The following is a 4,927-nucleotide window of genomic DNA, read 5'->3' on the forward strand; positions in this document are numbered from 1 at the left end:
GATACTTCATCAGATGGTTTGGAAGTAAAATTATGGAGTCAAAAGCAAGAACTCATTTCCCAGGGCCTGCTTGGGAGAACAGCCATGGTGAGTATCTCAGAAAAGGAAATATTTCCAAAGGTTTCACGTGCGTAAATCATACCAAAGTGTGAGCGGTTCCTGCATCAGCTGTGGTCTACTGGGAGAGCTGGACAGTGTCTCCCAAAATGACCTCTAGGATAGAAGGCTTTTCTCCCTTTCCAAACCAGATCAGGCCCCAAAGGGGCTTAAAGAACTGCATGTGAGACACAAGAGACAATGGGACTTGGGCAAATTAGGTGAAAAAAAAAAAAAAACCCTCTCAGAAATGTTACCAGCTTCTGGGCTTTAAGCCATTCAGAAATGGAGCATCCATCCAAATGCTCCACTGGAAAATTCCTCTCATTCTGACCCAACAGTCCCGCTGGCTATGGTTGATGGTCTGGGAGCTCCAGATTAAGACCCAGCACCAGGTCCAGCAACAGGAGGGAGAACAGAGGAAAAAAAAACAGGGGATGGGCTCAGGTGGGAGAGGGCTTCCAAGGAGATCAAGGAGCAGAGTGGGAAGCCTCCCACTGCTTTGTGCGCAAAGTTCAAGCTGTGACGGTAGAGCTGTCCAGAGCCCTCTTCACCCATGGACAACCGTGGGCATGGGAGGAGAGCCCTCTGGGGTTAAAGCCTGGGAAGCCGGGGAGGAGCAGCAGCAGCAGACACCTATATCCTCGCCCTATTTAGGCTCCTAGTGGAGGAACCCAGAGATCCAATAGGGAGATCTAACCCATGCCAACTGCCCTCTGCATATGAAGGCTAACAGGTGTGTGTTGCTGGGGCTGAGCCCTGCAGAGTTCATCCATTAAAAGGCACCATCGGGGCTGCTGAGTGCTGGGACCCCTGGAAATCCCACCCTCATCACTGCTGTTTTAGCCCTACACAACTTCACCATGAAGCTGCAAAAGCTTTTGTCTCTCTCTGGCCTCATCCCAGCCCTTTGAAACAGATGGGAAGTTGTGGCCACCTGGGTTCTCCCAGCTCAGGGGCAGGCAAATCAAACCCACCCTCAACTCCTGCACCAGATCAGGGCCTTCAAGCTGTGCCTTGCTCCCTCCTGGAACACAGGGCAGAGGCAACTGCAAAAAGGTGTGGTGACTTCTTTCTCTCTGCTGGGGTGGGCTGCTCAAGTCTATTATCAAGAGTCTGGTGAGTGCAACTGCCCTTTTCATTCATTGGCCTGATACATCTCAAGGCAGAATCAACCCTCAGGGCATACGTTGGGTGATCAGTCTGGGCTCCTTGGGAGGAGGAGTGGGCTGGCAGCTGAGCTCCTCAAAGGAAGACTGGGAAGGGCAGTGGGTCCTCGGTAGCTTGTGAGTGCCTAGTGCTTGCAAGCTCTCTCCTCCAGCTATCTTGAACTTCTTCCCTCTCCTTCAGATGGATCCCCAGCTCCATGAACTTAAAGGGAACAACGGCTCCCTTAGCTCTCAGGACAGAGGTCCAGATGGGAGTCAAAGCTGACCTCACCTCTTCTTACCCTGTGAGAGCTTTCAGCATGGCACAAGAGGGTCAGTGGGGTAAAGCCGGGGAAGGTGCAGAAGAGAAGCATCCTCCTCCCAGCCTCCTGCCAGCCCTTTGAAACCAATGGGACACTGTGGTTCCCGCGGTTCTCCTGGCTGGAGGGATCAAACCCACCCTCAACTCCTGCACCAGGGACTGGACTGGGCCAAGCTCAGAGCTTTGTTCTGGTTCCCCTTGGGAAAGAGGGGAGAGGCAGCTGTAAGAAGCCCTGGTAACTTGTCTTTCTTTTCTAGGATTTCCTTCTTGAAGTTCCTGGAAGACTTCTGGTAAGTCCAAGCCTTCTTTGCCTCCATTTTCCCACCGCATCTCAAGGTGGACACAAATCTCAATCTGGAGTTCGGGTGATTAGTCTGGGCTCCTTAGTAGAGTGTGCTAGCTGATAGCTGACCTCTGCAATGGACAACCCAGAAGCAGGGTGACAGCAGTTGTGTCCTAGGTTAAACTGTGGTGCCAAGTGCTCACGCACTCTTTCCTCCCTGCTATCCTGAGGTTTTTGGCCACCCCTGCCAGGGATCCAAACTCCACAACATCTACATCAAAAAGATTTATGCCACTGAGTTCCAGTAATTCCTGAGAGCTGGTCAACATCTCCTCCCCACCTCACTGATTGTATGTGCTTCACTCTCTTACGACCCATTGGAAATATGACAGTCCCTTGGGCTCCTCCAGTTCAGCTTCAACAGGAACAAAGAGCTGTTACCACCATCAGCACCCACTGATTGGCTGGGGCACAGGATCAATCCTGGTTGTGCTTTATTTTTGGGAATGGGAGAGAAAACAGGTCCACCATACAGTCTGACATTTACACAACTGCCCATTTTCCCTCCATTTTTACAGGGAGGAGTCCTTGGTGGGGTGACTGTCACAAGCTTTCTTTGTTCCAACCCCAACCCCACCCCCAGAGTCCCCCAACCCAGAAACTCCCTGGGCACGTCCACACATGCAAGCACATGCGCTTGCAGCAGCTCAAATAGAAGTGGTGCAAAAATGAGCCCGGGCGGTTTTGCCTCAGTGCACGTGTTGGGACATGCACTTTGTTGTGGAGCAAATTGTGCCACCTAACACAAAATAACCTCGCCTGACTCCTCCCAGATCTGCAGCCAGGGGGAGCTAGAGCCCGAAGCCAGCACCTGTGCTGTCCCCAGCACTATAAAAAGCTGCCCTGTTCTGGCCCCAGCTGTATAAAAAGCTGCCCTGGCAAGTAGCTCAGGGCTACTAGCTCTCAGGAGCTTCTGGGGCCCGGCCAGTTGGTACCTGGGGACACTGCCCCTTGTGCCAGCTGCACTGCTGAAGCAGCCCTGAGAGTTCCCTGCACCCCCTACCCCCTGCAGCAGTCTGGCAGTCGGGGCTGCTGCCTGGCTCTGACCTGCTGTGCACCTGCCAGACTCGGATGGGGACTGCACAGCCAGTAGAGGCATCCTGCCCTCTGGGCCAGCTGCCAGTGGACTGCAATTGCAGGGCTGGCCTTTGTGCAGCACTGCTGCCATTTGTGCCCCCTGCCTGGCCATCTGGGCAGCTCTCGCATGGAAGATGTTCCGGGTGTGGTGGCCTGCTCTGAACTGTCAAAGCATGTCCTTCTGGCCCCATATGGCCAGGAGGTCAGCCACAGCCAGATGGGAACAAGGTACCAGCTCTGAGCAGGCAGGGTCCTGCCACTGGCCTCCCTAGCAGGAATTCTGGTGTTCCCTATTGGAAAACTGAAAAATCCCTGATAAAAAAATCCCAAAATCACTCTTTGAAATACCCCCAAATCCATGTTTCTCCACAAGTAAAACAAAAGATCACTATAAAGAGAGTGAGTGAGACAGAGACAGCGATCCGTTGGACAATGTTTTATTGCTATATCTACTGTGTTAAAGCAAGTCTCTTATCAGAATAATAAAGTGAACCTTAAATACAGGTTTCATGAATTTATGAACACACATTTTGCTGCCCTCGCACAGGGAGATGGCCCCCACACAAGGGATTGATCCCCCACACAAGGGTTATGGCCCTCCAACAGGGGTTTCAGCCCCTACATAAGGGGTTCAGCCCTCACAAAAGGGCTACACACCCCCAACAAGGGGGTCGTCCCCCACACAAATATTTTGGCCCCCCAAAAGGGGTTCAGACCCCCAACAGGGGGTTTGGCATTCTCACAAGGGGTAAGGCCCCCCAACACAGGGTTCATCTCCCACACAAGGGGTACGGCCCCCCAACAGGGGCCAAATGGCCCCCTCAGCGGTTACCACCCCCCTGTATGGCCCACATGTCCCACCCCAGCCTCCCAATTGCTAGCCCACCTGGCTCCATCCCCCACCAGCTGCTGCAGCCCCCTGATGGCTGCCCAACCCAGCCTCAACCCCCCCAGACCTCTCCAATGGCTTTCCCACCCAGCCCCAACCCCCAACTTGCACCCCCAGGCCCTCAAGGCTACTCGCACAACCCCAGGCACCATCACTTAAAAAAAAAAAAAAGTAAAAGAACAGAAAATAAATGGAAAATAAAAGCCTCTGCTTACCTTTGAAGCAGGGTGGGGGGCTCTGGGGCCTCCTGGCAGAGCCCCCCAGGCAGCACAGGGCAGCGGAGAGCAAGAGCGCCCAGGCTGGGGTGGCTGGGGCTGTAAGCCTGCCCCCCACTGTGCAGATGGGGCCCCCCACAGACACACCACAGCCGGACTGATTGTAAGTGCTGGGGCTTTGTGCTGTTTTTTTTAAATCATGGGGTGGGGCAGGGAGGGGGATTTGGGGTATGGGGCTGGGCAGGGCAGGGGTCGGGGATCTCGGGGTTGCTGGCGGGGGTTGGGGGGCTGGGGGAGTGGGCGGGGCCATTGGGGGTCCCCTCCACAGTCCCCTCCCCCCTCCTCCAGACCCTCTGACCCCTTACTCACCAGCACCAGAGCCCTGATGCTGAAACATTGCTCTGGGAGCCAGAGCATCTCTATGGAGGAGCCAGCCTCCAGTTGTCTCCCCGATCATGCCCTGTTGTGTCCCCGACCTTGCCCTGCCTCACTTTTTTAAACTTCATTTTTTTTTAGACCCCTGGATATCGAGCACGGGGAACCTTTTTTTTCCCCTGCACGTGCCTGTTCCCCCACCTCAAAGGGGTTTGAGTGAAGGCCAGAGGCACAAGCATGCTCATGTGGACACGCCCACTGATTTTTGCTGCCTTACTCTTTCAGAAAGAAATTAGGGGCACTGTCGCCTTGGTTTCCAAACAGAATGAGCAAAATGGTCTTCAGAAGGCAGCTGATCCCCATTTGTGACAGATGGAAATACACATCCTTTGTCCAGACAAAGCTGGACAAAATGCAATACTGGTCATAATCCCATGTCCAGTCAAGTCAATGGAAAGCACG

The sequence above is a fragment of the Alligator mississippiensis genome, chromosome 15, assembly GCF_030867095.1.
Source record: "Alligator mississippiensis isolate rAllMis1 chromosome 15, rAllMis1, whole genome shotgun sequence".
Classification (NCBI taxonomy): domain Eukaryota; kingdom Metazoa; phylum Chordata; order Crocodylia; family Alligatoridae; genus Alligator; species Alligator mississippiensis.